The 15,781-nt window shown below is 34.5% G+C and overlaps 1 pseudogene; it reads right to left on the bottom strand.

Annotated features, from left to right (window-relative positions):
- Window positions 1–2,581: 2,581 nt before the first annotated feature.
- Window positions 2,582–11,488, bottom strand: LOC101435033 (zinc finger CCHC domain-containing protein 9 pseudogene; annotated as a pseudogene).
- Between the last annotated feature and the right edge of the window lie 4,293 nt (window positions 11,489–15,781).

The raw sequence follows: 15,781 nt of genomic DNA, 5'->3' as shown, positions 1-15,781 counted from the left end.
TTATATTTCTTTTTAAACTGAATAAATCAATGTGTACAAAATACAAGCATTGCCTAGTACCTTGTAGACTATCAAATCATTTTTACAGATGCCTTAACCCTTTCTAAGAAGAAGTAACTATCCCTCAATCAAGAAGTTTGTAAAGCATTTTATTATTTAGAAGAGCAGAAGATTTTAATCGACTTAAATGTCTGTAAACAGAGTACTGGTTGAATGAATTTTGGTGTGTTCATATAAATAATTCTCTGCAACTGAGTAAAGTATTACAGCAGTTCTTTTGTGCTAGGAGAAAATCTCTAAGATATATGCTTAAGTCAAAATGGTAAATGTAGGGTATGTAATATTTAACTCTGTATTAAAAAGAAAAAGTTTACAATTTTTACTTTGCATAGATTTTCTTTGGAAACTTAACTTGGAAACAGGTAACAAGCATTAGATGTATCTGGAGAGAGAAACTGTATGACTGAGAGACTATTCTGTGGGTAGAGACTTGCCAGAGAGACTCATTTGTACCTTGTGAATATTGAATCATGTGAAGGTAGAGTCTATTAAAAAATAAAATTAAAAGTGAAAAGCAGGTCAGTTAGAAGGAAGAAGAGTAAAAGGCTGAAGAAGAGGAAGAGGAAAAAAAAAAGCAGAAAGGCTGTTTCTTCAATAACTGCATCAAAGCCACCCAGTCAGGCTATGATTTTTACTTACTTAGTTGGTTAGTAACACTCAGATTCTTGATCAAGTCATCTGGCCACATAGGAGAAACTTGTTTTTCTTTAAAATTGTCTTCAGCACAGTCTTTAAACTGGCACGAATGTCTAAAGCATCAGCTGACATAACTGAAGTTAAAAATATTATTTACAGTATGAAGTTGATGTGTATGTGCAAAGAAATGCTAGAGGGATTGATATGCCAAAATGTAGGAAGTTTGTGCCCCAAAATAGTCAAAGGTTATTTTTTATGCAGAATTTGAACAACCAGAAAGCTCAGAATTGTTGTTGTTTTTTTCCAATTTTAGAATACTTTAGATGAATCTGAAGTCCCGAAATCTTGACTCAAAAGTCCATGCTGGTAACACTATGAGGTAAGGATATGATATCTACTTCATAAGACAATTATGGTTTCATGAATTAGGATATGTATCTTATGTGCCTGGCATAGGTTTTGGTTTACTGTAAATAATTGATAGATTAGAATTGTCACTATGTGAGAGAAAATGGAAAAGAATGAAGATTTTGCAGTGTAATTGACCTGTGTTTGGAGTTAGCTCTGTCTGGCTGCCTGACTTTGTGCAAATCCCTTAGCCTATGTCTTCTCCAATATAGGAATAATAAATTCTATATGCAGAGTTGAAAGAAGTTTAAAATAAAGTAAAATAAAAGCAATACCTAATAAGTATAGAAAATTATAGATAAATATCATTATCACCATTATTATAATTACTATTATGGAGAGCTGATATAATTCAAATGTTTTGCATTTACAGTGTCTTTTTTACACACAAAGTACTCACAAATTATAGCAATCACTTAATATCAGGAATGTGTTTTACGTAAGTCATCAGTAATTCCATCACATATCTTGGAGTTAGTTCAGATTCTGCATATAACACAGTATAATAGCTACTAATAATAGCAATCTCCCAGACAAGAGAAAATCCAAAAGTAAATTTTGAACCATCAAAGAAAGTATATCTTTATTCATTTATTTAACATATATTGAGTGTCCTATGTACTAGGCACTGTTCTAGATTTTGAGATTACAGCACTGCACAACAATTTCCTGCCTTCATGGAATTTAAAATCTAGAGCAGGGAAAGAGCTTATCAGCAAAATAAATAAGTAAAATATATAAGGTGCTAGATAATGATGAGTAGCAGTGAGGACAAATAAAACAACAAAGAGGAATAAGATGTGACAGGAGTTGGGGTTATTGGTTGTTTTTTTTTTAAGTATCAGGAAATATCTCACTCAAGTTGATACTAGATTAAAGATCTAAAGTTGAGGAAGTAAGAGCTGTGAATATCAGGGGGAAGAATGATCCAGTCAGGGAAAAAGGCAAGTGCAAAGCCTGAGAGAAATATGTGATGAAGAAACCTCAAGGTGACCCTTGTGGCTTGAGTGCAGCAATGGAGCCAATGGAGCAGGTGACAAGGACAGAGGTGTAATGATTAGGCACAGTTCCTTGGACATCATGGTGAGGATTTTAAGCAAATAGCACATAAGATTTATTCGTGAATTTTAGAATACAGCAAATTTTGTGACAGTTTATAAATAAGTCTCTATTGTAATAATAAAATGATACTTTGAAACAAGGAAAACAATATTGCAAAGTTCGTTTCCAAACATAAAGTGGTTACTCTTTGTTTAGGGGTCACTGATATTAATACATAATTTTCTCTATTTTTAAGAACTTAATCATACCTAAGTTCTGCCTGTTAAAAAAATGTTCTCTTAGAGGATCCACTTTAAACATCTTAAACTTTTCTTCAGTGATTTTCTCCAAACAGTGATGGAAATACTCCGTGTTGGACAGAACTCAGGAAATGTTTCTGAGGTAGCCCAGCTCCATTTCGGGAAGTAGGTTCAGGTCAGAATGTAACAAAGAGGTGGTAATTAATCATACTAAAAAACTTATTTAAAAAATTAACAACTTTAGGTATCTTTGCTTTGAGTTTCTGTGGTTTAGGAGCACCCAACATTTCTCCATATTCTGTGCTCATTCCCTTTGCCCAGCAAGCAACTGTGACCATTTGATCTGAATTCTGACTCTAAAAAATTAAAATATATATATATATTTCATTGAGCTACAAAGTCTGCAGCAACCCCCATCGGCATAGAGTCCTTTGGGGTTATTAGGAGAAAATCTGAATGGGAGCCCCATTTCCCCACAAATGAAACATTTTGAAAAAGGAAATTCACCAAGAGCGGGGTCTACTCCAGCCTTGCGCTTGGTTATTTCTTGTTCTGTAGAACCTCACCGATAACACAGTCTAGTGCCCATATCTTGATTCTCAATGCAGCCAGGCAATCTGCAAGTCCATGGCCAGGTTTTCTACAATGGAAATATAACATTGCATTTTTCTTTGCTGCTTTTCTTTTTAATTGTCTTCCTTCTCATCAACTGTCTTTCTTTAAAGTAATTGCTATTTCTTCCCTTGCTTTCTAGCTGTCTATTGCTATTATGTCCCCATCGTGAGCCATCTGAGTTCTGTCTTAGGTCTTCCGTAACACCCATTCACATCTTCGTTTAGGTACTCCTTTTTCTTTTTATTCTTTTTTCTGTGTTTTGCCTAGAATGCATCATTTTTTAGGGACAGTCTACTAGCTTCAAGCCGTTTATCCTTTACTAGACTTTGACTTGTATCCTCAAGGGATCTTTTCTGAATTTCCTCCCATGACGTTGCAGGCAGGGGTCTCTTGTTATGTGTGGCTGTGACTTACCCAACTGGCCATGGTGTCAACAGAGGTAATTTATTAATCCAAGCATGAATCCTCCAGAGCAGCAGAGTTGGTGAGCCCAGGATTTGGGTTTTTAATTGAATTAAATGGTTGCTCCTAAATGATTTTGAGTAGAGGAGTGACATATTATAACTTTATCAAAATTGCTCTGGCAGCTTCAATGATAGACTAAAAGAAATAGGAAAAATATGTGGGAGGATTTTTGCAATGACCCACCCAACAGATGGTGGGGGCTTGGACAGAGGTAGCAGTGGAGGTTGTGGAAAGGATCTGAGGGTGGCTATATATTAAAAACTGAGAAACTGAGGCAACAAAATTTACTAACGAATTGATAAGGAATGTGAAATGAGGAAACCAAGAAGAGCAGGATTTAGGAGGAAGAGTAAAAGCTCAGTTTTGGAACTGTTAGGTTTGAAATGCCTACTAGACATCCAAGCAAGTATGTTGATGTGGCAATTGGTTAGTGTCTGGAGAGGTTCTGGTGGAGACATAATATGTTAAGTATACGTGAGTACTAGGTATAGTTCCTTTTTAAACCTATGCAAATTGCTTACCCAGTCAGAGTAATGTATGACATAACAACTCTTCCTTAAATAGAAAAGCAAATTAAATAGGTCACTCTACTGCTCAATGGATCTGGATAAACGATGAGGCTAACAAGAGAAAATCCATAAAAACATCTGGGCATCACCATTGATGTATTAAATTGAATGAACATTTGAGAAAATTTATTTTTGTTTGTTTGATGGCCTTGGAACTAGTTTTTAACAAAAGCACTGGGGCAGGGGTTCTTAACGTTTTTTATTTCACAAACCCCTTTGCCAGTTGGGTGAAAACCACAGATCCCTTACTAAGTCCACAATATACTGTATATTATTTAATATGTATATCACATCCATGCCAATACGTCCCCACAAGAATAACGTTTTTTGGAATTTCAATTCAAGCTCATGGACCCTTTTTAAGAACCATTGCACTAGGGGGTGCAACTCCAGAATAACAGATTAAAGACACCAACAAGTTAATTAAATGCTGAACAAAATTCTTAACTCCAGTTAAATTTTGAAAAAACCAATAGAAGTCCAAGAAACTCATGTAATAGTTTAATTAAAATTTTGCAGATTAATAGCATCCTAACTCACGCTACAAAATGAAGTTTATTTCCATAACTCTGTGTGTGTGTATGTATGTATAGACTGACAAAATACACAGTGTGCCATTTCCAAAGCAGAGCATTTCATCAATGCTTTCGCAATTGTTCCATTCCACATAGTTCAATTAAATTCAACAAAGACACATTAAGTCCTATCTATGCGCATCCACTACTTATGTATCTGCACAGATTTATTTACTAGAATGCTTCTTCCCCAGGCAACTTCTCTTATCAAAATTCCATTCATTCTTCATGGTCTTTCCCCTTCTTGAATTATTTTCAAAACCTAAATGCATGTGACATTCTCTGACTCTCAATAACCCTTGAACATTTGGAAGTGCTCTTTTCTGAGCATCTAGAACAGTGATTGGCAGAGTTTAGGCACTCAATAAGAATATATTTGATGAGTAAATAAATGAATTACAAAATAAAGACTACTCTATCTTCTCTTTCCAATTTACACTACTTTCAGGTTAAAGTGTCTGAAAAGTCATGCAATAAGGGCATCCATTTAACTTCGCCTTTCCCAAACTTACTTTTTTTTAATTAGAGAAGTTGTAGGTTTACAGAAAAATCATGCATAAAAATACAGAGTTCTCATATACCACCCTATTATTAACAACTTTAGTTAGTGTGGTACATTTGTTACAATTCATGAAAGAACATTTTTGCATCTATCCTATTAGCTATCATACATCATTCAAAATAGTGTTTACTGTTTAGGTTGTACAGACATAAGTTTTTTGTTTTTTAAATTTTATTCTAGTAACATAGATAGAATGTAAAATTTTTCCTTTTAACCACATTCAAATATAAAATTCAACGGTATTAATTATGTTCACAGGGTTGTGCTACCATCACCAATACCCATTACGAAAAATTTTCCATCAGCCCAAATAGAAAATCTATAAAATTTAAGCATTAACTCTTCATTCTCTATTGCTCCTCCCCTACCATTAGAAACCTATATTCTAGATTCTGACACTGTGAATTTGCTTGTCTTATTATTTCATATCAGTGAGATCATACAATATTTGGCCTTTTGTGTCTAGTTTAGTTCTCTCAACATATTGTCTTCAAAATTCATCCATGTTATTGCATATATCAAATCTTCATTCATTTTTAAAGCTGAATTATATTCCAATGTATGTATATACCACATTTTTTAAATCTGTTCATCAGTTGATGGACACTTGTGTTGCTTCCATCTTTTGGCAACTGTCAATAATGCTGCTCTGAACATTAGTGTGAAAATATCTATCTGAGTCCCTGCTTTCAACTATTAGGGAATACATAATTAGAAGTGGGATTGCTGGGCCAGATGGTAATTCTATATTTAACTTTCTGAGAAACTGCCAAGCTGTCTTCCACAGTGGTTGCCCCTTTTTACATTCACACCTATTTCTTCACATCCTTTCTAGCACTTGTAATTTTCCATTTAAAATAAAAAGAAGAAGCTAGTCTAGTGGGTGTGTCATGATATCTCATTGTGGTTTTGATTTGCATTTCCCTAATAACTAATGATATTGAGCATCTTTTCATGTGTTTTTTAGACATTTGAATATCTACTTAGGAGAAATGTTTATTTAAGTCTTTGCTCATATTTTAATTGTGATATTTGTCTTTTTATTTTTGAGTTATAGGATTTCTTTATATAATCTGGATATTAAACCTTCATCAGATATGTGGCTCCCAAATATTTTTTCACATTGAGTAGGTATTCTTTTTACTTTCATCATAAAGTTCTTTGATCCACAAAGTTGTTAATTGTGGTGAGATTTCATTGATCTTTCTTTCTTTTTTCTTTTGTTGCTTATGCCTTGGTTGTAAGGTCTAAGAAACCATTGCCTAACACAAGGTCCTAAAGATGCTTCCCTATGCTTTTTTCTAGTAGACTTTTGGTTCTGGCTCTTATGTTTAGGTCTTTGATTCATTTTGGGTTGATTTGTGTGTGTGTGTGTGTATGTGTGGTATATATATGGTGTGAGGCAGGGTCCATCTTCATTCTTTTGCATAAGGACATCCATGCTTCCCAGGTCTATTTGTTGAAGAGACTACTCTTTCTAAATCAGATTGACTTGACACCCTTGCCACAAATCAGTTGGTCTTAGACATGAAGGTTTATTTCTGAGCTCTCAATTTGATTCCACTGGTCTAAAAGTCTGTCCTTCAGCCACTGCCAAGCTATTTTGATTACTGTGACATTGTAATAAGTTTTAAGATGAGAAAGTCCTCCAACTTCATTCTTCTTTTTCATGATGGCTTTGGCTATTTATGACTCCTACCATGGTTCTCTAGGAAAACAGAACCAACAGGGGGTTTCTGTAAGTATTATGAGACTTTATAAAATTGTCTCATGCACCTGTGGGGATACACAAACCCAAATTCTGTAGTGCAGTCTGTAAACTGGGAATACTGATGAAGGTTTTTGGTGAATTCCTCAAGAAAATCTGGCTGGCCAAAGTAGGAATGGAAATTCTCTATTCTGACGACTGAAATCATTACTTCTCCTTTTAAAGCCTTCAACTGATTATTGAGATGCCTCTCATTGTTGAAGGCAATCTCCTCATTTGATTGTAGACATGATCAGCCACAGATGCAATCAATTAACTAATGATTTAAGTCCACAAAATATCCTCAATAACAATCAATCGGGCCAGTGCTTATTTAATCAAACAACTGGCTACTGTTACCTAGCCAAACTGATTCATGAACCTTACCATCACACTGTCCATATAAATTTCATGACTGCCTTTTCCATTTCTGTAAAGAAGGCTGTTGGAATTTTGATTGGGATTGCATTGAATCTGTAAATCATTTTGGGTAAAACTGACATCTTAACAATATTTAATTTTCCAACCCATGAACATGGAAGGCCCTTTCACTTACTTAGGTCTTTTTTATTTTTTAAAAACAATGATTTGTAATTTCTGCATATATGTCCTTTACATTTTTGGTTAGATTTATTCCTAGATGTTGGATTGTTTTTTGTTGCTATTATAATTTTTTTCTTGACTTCTGATTGTTCATTGGCAGTGCACAGAAGCACCACTGATTTTGGGTATTGATCTTGTACCCCATCACTTCGGTAATTTATTTATTAGCTCTAGAAGTTCTGTTGTTTATTGTTCAGGAATTTTTGTGTATAGAATCATATCATCTATAAATAGGGAAAGTTTTACCTCTTTCTTTCCAATTTGGGTGCTTTTTAAATTTCTTTTTCTTGCCTAATTGCTTTGTTAGAATTTCCAGTGCAATGTTGAATGACAATGGTGACAGTGGGCATCTTTTTCTTGTTATTGATCTTGGAGAGAATGCTTTCAGTCTTTTACTGTAGAACATGATGTTAGCTGTAGGTTTTCATATATGCCTTTTATTATTTTAAGGAAGTTTCCTTCTATTCCTAGTTTTTAAAGTATTTTTATTAGGAAAGGGTGCTAGATTTTGTCAAATGCTTTTTCTGCTTCAATTGAGATGCTCATATGTCTTCTTCCCTTCATTTTGTTAATGTGAGGTTTTCTATTTACTGGAACTTATTTTTTCAGTTAAGCCTGCTTTGGGGAATGCATAAATGTGGGGTGGATGGTCTAGTATTATACTAGGAATATTCATATTTTTAAAATATTGGCAAATTTGTATTTTAAAAGTTCAATCAAAATAGTGATGGCTAGATTTTTTGTTTCCTTCCATATATCATTTTGAAAATATTTACAATCTCTAAGCATCTATGCTTCTTTTGTATTCACATGATGCATTAGTAGTGTAAGATAAGAAGAAAATATACATTTCTTTGTACAGTATTGGAAATAAATTCCCAGTACAATAAATCACCAGTCATTAGGAGTGATTAAAGAAGATCAAAAAGAATTGATTTGGAGTTATATAACCAATGAAGACGTTCACTACAAACTCTCATTCAATTATATCTATAACGTAAAAGCAGCAGAAATTGAAGATATCTCAAAACAATCATGATTTATTGCTTTTAACTTTTTAGAAGAATAATTTCTAAATTTTCAGACTAAAGATTTAAATTATACTCATCTACAATTCAAGGAAAAAGAAGTTTAAAAAGAAAAGAAAGAAAAATAAATAAATAGAAAAGACAATTTGCCATACTTTTCAATGTCATTATTCTTATAGATCAGGGATCAACAGACTTTTTTCTGTCAGGCACCAGGCAGTAAATATTTTAGGCTTTGAAGAACACACGGTCTCTGTTGCAACCACTCATCTCAGCCAATGTAGCATGAAAGCAACCACCTTATAAAATAATGGATGAGACTGTGTTCCTATGAAGCATTACCTCCATAAATAGGCAGCAGGCTGAATATGGCCCAAACAATAGTCTGCAAATCCCTTCTATCAAGGAAAGATTCCCCACTCTACAGTGCTAATTGTATGTGATGAACTGCATGACTCCTAATATGATGGGAATTAAAATACTTCAAAGTCAATTTTTTCTTTCATTTGATGAACCTTGTGTTTTAACCTGGAATTGGTCTCATTAGTTTAGCCACTTCTTTCGTTTAACAGATTCCTCCTCCTCGTAAACACAGTAATAAATGAAAACTGAATAACTCATTCATTTATTTGTATCACAGAGGTCACTAGTAGATAGCATATAGGTAAGTTTAATTTGGTGGGTTGTTGGGAAGATGAAGCAGAAAAAGCACAACCAATGAGCATCCAGGCCCCTTCTGAAGTTCCAGGCTACCTGGAAAAGAATCATGCGAGAGGAGGAGACACAGCAAGGAGAAGTAGGACTTGCCAAGAATGGACTTCACAGTTTACAGTTTCTCCCTAAGTCTGTCCCTGGTCTCTATGGAGAATTTGATTTTGGCTTAGTTCTATTTCTGTAGACAGAGATGTGTTTGTGAAGCATGTCTGAGGGACTGGTGAGGAAAAGAGGGTAGGGATGGATGCTCCATTTCTGCCCTTAGAGACTCTTTTGTTAGTCTCTTCTATATAGAAGACACTAAATAAATGCTTGGTGTGTTGAATTATTTCTCCACCACTTCTAAAGAAGTGAAAATTTTATCAACCTCTTTTTTCCAATTTTACATTTTGATCTACTCCTATTTTATTGCTTTGTTTTCTATTCTTACTCTTTGCACTTAATGACCAAAGTAGCAGAAGGATGGGGAAAAAAGGAAGGTGGGAGGACAAAGGTTAGGTTTGCGAGACTAGGGCACAGGAGAAATCTTGGTTCTCCCTTTCTCATCTCATCTCAATCTCTCTCCTGACATGAAATGTATGACTTCAATCTACCAAAATACCTAACAATTTTACTTTAAAACATTTGAGCAGAGACGTTCTTAAACTTTGGAAAATAATATTTTGGATTTATTTAATTTGAAGAAAGGAAAGGAACCCTCCAATACGAGGTTAGAAGAACTCTTTTTAAATTCAATTTTAGTATGTATAGTAGTATATGAAAATCTATCTATGTTTTACCACACACAGTTTTCATCTTCTCAACTTTTAAAATTCACCATTCTGTAACTGGATTTATAAGTTCTCTATTAAAAGATGCTGATCTTTTGTGGTCAAATAAACTAAAGGCAGACCTCCATGAACCATATATATTAAATTGTACATGTTGCTGGTATGAAATTCATATCACAGCTATTTAAATTTATTTTGCCTGGCCAGTAAAATCATAAAAGCTGCTAAAGAGATTGATTGATAAAATAGAATTCTATTATTTTTGCTCTTTAATGGAATTGGAATGTGCACTCAATGGCTGTGTCTACACAAACTCAAATCAGTTTGCAAATAAACAATTGAGCACAGCTAATAAAATTTCTTGTAAGAAAACAAATATCATTTGTTTTTAAAATGATCAAATGTTATGAAACATAATCACGTATTTACAAACACTCAGAAAATGAAGTTCTTTGCTCAGCAGTTTATATAGCAAATGCCTTATAGCAAATATGCATATCATTTGTAGTATAAATGAAACATGAAAGGTTAAACTAGAATGCCAGTGAAAATATGATTCATAATTCTTCTGCTATCCTTAGTCTCAGGTTTCTTGAATGATCTGTCATGGCCTCTAAGTTATAATACCTAGATCTAAGAACAACACAAGGTGGCCTTGAAAATTACTAAGTCCAGATTTTCATCAACTACAAATCCCTTTTCATTTACTTGCATATGTTTCTGTTTTATTTTTAATATTTTTCTCCAGATTGAAATTCGAACTCCTCCCTCATCATCTTTGCACAGCGTAACACTTAGTAATGAGCTAACAGAATCCATGTACTTACAATAACAGATCTCAGTTAATTGTCCTATAATGCTCTTGACCTGACTGACAGGATCTGAAGAAATGTGTTTTCACTTGTACACTTTTGCTCCAGCTGCTCTCGCAGCAGCACTGCTGAACTTTAAAGATGCAAGATTTCGCATTCTCTTCAATTGACAAATAATTTAAAAATGGGTAAGAAAAATTCAAGAGGTCATCTAGTCCTTCCTTTGTCATAATGACACATAGGTTAATCATTAGTGAATCCTAAAAAATGGTTTTCTCCAAGAAAACAATCCAAATGATGCTCAAGGGATGCCTATTTAAAGCCAAATAAAAGAGGTAACATTGATTCACCCTGTGAAGTCTGTTACATCTTCTAATCCAGTCTCACTAACCAGATCCCAGGAGCCTCACCAGATAGACCATGAACATGCTTCTCTAATGACCTGATTCACCACTGTCAGCAAAGGTGACATTGAAATCAGAACAGCATTTCCATATTCGAAAAACAGTGGTGAAAAAAGTCCTCTTCTGCAATGATCTCTCCGAATAAGGAATGGGTGCATTGACATCAGCTGTGACATTGCTCATAGCCTCTTTCCTCTGATTATCCAGTATTCTCAACATCCTACAGCCTATCACAACTCCAACCTTATTTGTGAGATCACCCTACCCTGAAATAGCTTCCCATTTCTTAATCTTCCAGGACATTTATTGTGATGCATACATTAATACTTTAAAAGTATTATGTGTTTTTATCTAAACATTTCACCATTGTCACACTGATCTCCCCAACTAATGGAAAATGAATTCTAATTCAAGTAAATATCTTGACGCATAGATGAGTTTTGAAGTTGATTATTTTAGTGTTTCAACATGTTTTAAATAGGAAGGGGGGGGGGGGGAAAGGAGGATGAAATATTTGTACAATGACTTTTGTTTTAATTCCTTTAAAAGCATTTGACATTAGGTAGACCCCTGATGTCTGATGGGATGGAGTATCACTACCTTTAGCCGAACTAGTACAAAGAGGAAATTGCTGAAGAATTCTCAAAATAGCATCTTGGTTTCACAATTTGTCTCTGAAAATGTTTACAGGATTTTCTTCTTTGCTCTTAGTATTTGATTTGTATTAAATTTCAATCTTTGTTGTTTGACTTGTAGACATTTTGAACAGTATTTATATTGATAACCTTGTAAAAAGAGATTTAGATTTAATTTGAACTTAAAATCAGACTTCTAATTGCTACTTCCCAGTGACTGCTCCAAAATCCCACTGACTAAAAAGAGCGAACATAAACTTTTTAATGGTTCACCTATCTCTATTGTGAGGAAAAATCTTTGCAAGAGCAATATATCCACAAATCCTCCCTTCAAAATACAGAGCAATCAATGACCTGACCTTGGCCTGATCTATCAGGTTTCCAGTTTGTACATTCTGGAAACAAAGTTTCCTTATGAACAATTAAATTTAATAAATATGCTCTTAAGGTTGTTTAAAAGTAAGTCCCGGGTCCACAAAGATATTCACCTCCTTTACAAAGAATCGACCTTGCAAGGGTCATCATTCCTGTTAATCAGTTGCAATTTCTTTCCTGAAAATAAGCGTATGCTTTCCCCCAGAGAGAAGAAATTGGTAAAATTGCTATGCCAGCCATCCATCTCCCCATTCATTCATTTGTGGAGCATTTGTGCTTTTGGCACAAAGGATATAAGTGTACTTGGCTGGATTCTGTAATCTACAAAGATAAATAGTGTCTTCTGACAATGAAGAGTTTACCATTAGAAGGGGATTAGAAATCCCATTTAGAACTCAGTTCATCCACTTAAAAATATTTATTGAGTACTCAATTCACGGCTATGGCAGATGTGTAGGGAATGCAACATTTTAACAAAAGGGATCTTATCTTGCTCTCTCCAAACTTAAAGTCCATGGTAGAGAATGCACACTAAAGCTTGAATGACCGAAAGTAACTAGCGATGCGAAGTTGGTGCAAGGCATTGCTGGCAATGGGGTAGCAATGGCCCAGCTCTAACAAAGGAATGGCCTCAGGATATTGGTCTCAGGATGCTCAGTGTGGCCTGAGCATAAAATACAATCGAAAGAGTACATTCTGAGCAGATTGCAGAGGGTAAAACAAAAGAGGGGGGTGGTAAGTGGAGAGGAGGTTTGGGACAGGGAAGTTTCCACAGAAAAACACTTCATAAAGTGAGCCTTACTAAATGAAGGGTGACTAGACGCTCAGGCAGAAGGTGCTGCCGAGCCTCGACTAGAGGAGTGAGATACCAAGGTACATATTGGCTAGAGTATAGGGTGATAGGATAGTGGGTCAAGGTGGCAAAGAGATAGAGGCAGGCATAATACTTAGGATTGTTATTGGGTGCAAATAACAGAAACACAACAAAACAGTGGCTTACATAATTTGAATATTTTTGCCTAGCAAGTAATTTAGTGGTAAGTTGTTACTGACTCATTCAGCAGCTTGATATCAGGGTTAAAAGTCAGTCTTCTGGCCTAACACTCTTTTGAGATCAACATGACCATAATAGCTCCAAGCTTGCCCCCATGATAAATGGAGAAAACAAGGAATTTAGTGGTATAGAAAAAATTCTTTTTCTCTTAAAATGCTTCTTTCTTATCAGGGACAAAATTCTTTCCCATAAACTTTGCAGGACACTTCCCCTTGTATCTGGATGACATGCCCACTTTAGAGGAAGAATCCAGTTTTCTAGAGATCAAAGTATCTCAGTCTGATAAATTACAGTTTACTTAGCAAATACTATTCCTACTACTTTATTAATAATTAAGTAAACAATGAATCATTTATATTTATTTTTCTTTTAGGAAAAGTGAAAATGGTTCTGGTAAGAGAACATGGAAAAATATGAAGATCGAGATCTTATTTTGCTTTCACAAGCAAAGTATCTAAAGACCTACATTTCTTACTCAACCAAGAATAGGACACAAGGCTAATAAGTTCACTGATGATGAAAATTATTCCCTGTGTTTCATTAGTTTTGCTTTTTATGCTACATTAAATAAGGGAATGTAAATAAACTCCTGCCTGCTTAGAAAGCTCCCTAAATTTATGCTACAGGCAATTTGTTTAGTGTTTGCTTCTTCTGTTTTAAGGAAGAAACAAAGGTGATAAAGGCGACAAATTCTTATTATGAAAAAATATGTACAACTGGACGTGTTATCCATTTGCTATTTGTAACAGTTAAGATAGTATTTTTTTAAATGTATGAACTATAGAGATAAAGATAGCTGAGACCCATTAAAATAAGGAAATGAGGAGCTAAGTAATGCCCATTAGGAAAGTCTAGCTTGTGGCAGAAACCATAGGAAACACCTTTGCAATCTGGGAACCTAGTAATTGGTCAATTTAGACCCTTTGCAATCCAGATTCTACCAAAGATTTCTGGATTCTCCTCTAGTGATTTCTCACCCAGCATCTAAATGACCAGGGGTTTCTTAGCTTTTTCTTTTTTTAGTTCATATAGCTGTGTATTTGATTTTAAAAAATTATTGATGTATAATTTGCATACCATAAAATTAATTCTACAATTCAATGATTTCTAGTAAATTTACTGAATTGTTTGTTCAACCATCACCAATGAGCCATTTCCAGAACATTTCCCTTACCCCAACAGACTCCTCACGCCATTTGCAGTCGTCCCCATCTGCCATCCCCAGCCACAGCAACCACTAATCTACTTTGTGTCTCTGAAGATTTTCTGTCTGGACTTTCCACAAAAATGGAGTCATACAATACCGGCATGAACCATTTTTCCTTCAGATACTTATTTGATATTCATCTTATAGCAATGCTTATTTACTATCTCTACAGCTAAGAAAATATAGAATGACAAGAAACTAACATATATCCTGCAATATTTTCAAATATTAACTAACTTTGGGTTAAATATGAAGACAAGTAGTTCTATCCTCTCCCTCTCCCAAATCACACACACACAAAAAAATGGCTTAATTAATTAAAACTGTTTTAACGCACAGGACAAAGATAGGAGTAAAAGATATAACATCAGAAAAATGGTTACATAAAAGTTTTAGAAAGCCAAATCAGATGGAGGAGGGAGGGATAACTGACATAGCAGAGCAGAGAACATCAAAAGATAATTGACAATTAGAAAACAAACAACCCAACTACAAAGTGGGCAAAACTACTGTAGAGATGCTTCACCAAATGACATACAGAAATGTCAAATATGCATATGAAAATTTCATTAATGTGGTATGTCATTAAGGAACTGCAAATTAAAACAGATGTCACACAAAACACCATGTACAAATGTTTATGATAGCTTTTTTCATCATTGTCCTAAACTGGAAGCAACCAAGATGTCCTTCAATAGGTGAATGGATAAACAAACGGTGGTATATCCATACAATGGAATATTATTCCCTGATAAAAAGCAATGAGCTACTAAGCTCTTAAAAGAAAAATCTTAAATACATCTTTATTGGATGAAAGAGGCCAGTCTGAAAATGTTACATACTTTATAATTCTAACTATTTGATATTATGGAAAAGGCAAAACTATACATACATAGGAGGGAAGAGGAATAAATAGGTAGAGTACAAGGACATTTTCAGGGTAGTGCAAACTATTCTGTATGATACTGTAATTATGGATACATGAAATTATAAATTTGTCAAAACCCATAGACTTGTACAACACACAGTGAATCTTATGTAAACTATAGACTTTAGTCAATAAGAAAGCCTCAATACTGGTTCAGCAATTAGAACAAATGTACCACACTAATGCAAGATATTAATAATAGGGGAACTGTACAGGGAGGAGAGAGAGTATATGAGAACTCTGTACTTTCTGCATAATATTTCTGCAAACCAAAAGCTGCTCTAAAATCTATTGGGGAAAAAACAAAAGTTAA

The sequence above is a fragment of the Dasypus novemcinctus genome, chromosome 4 (assembly GCF_030445035.2).
Source record: "Dasypus novemcinctus isolate mDasNov1 chromosome 4, mDasNov1.1.hap2, whole genome shotgun sequence".
Classification (NCBI taxonomy): domain Eukaryota; kingdom Metazoa; phylum Chordata; class Mammalia; order Cingulata; family Dasypodidae; genus Dasypus; species Dasypus novemcinctus.
Note: the sequence above shows the minus strand (reverse complement) of the source record. Positions and strands in the feature narration are given on the sequence as shown.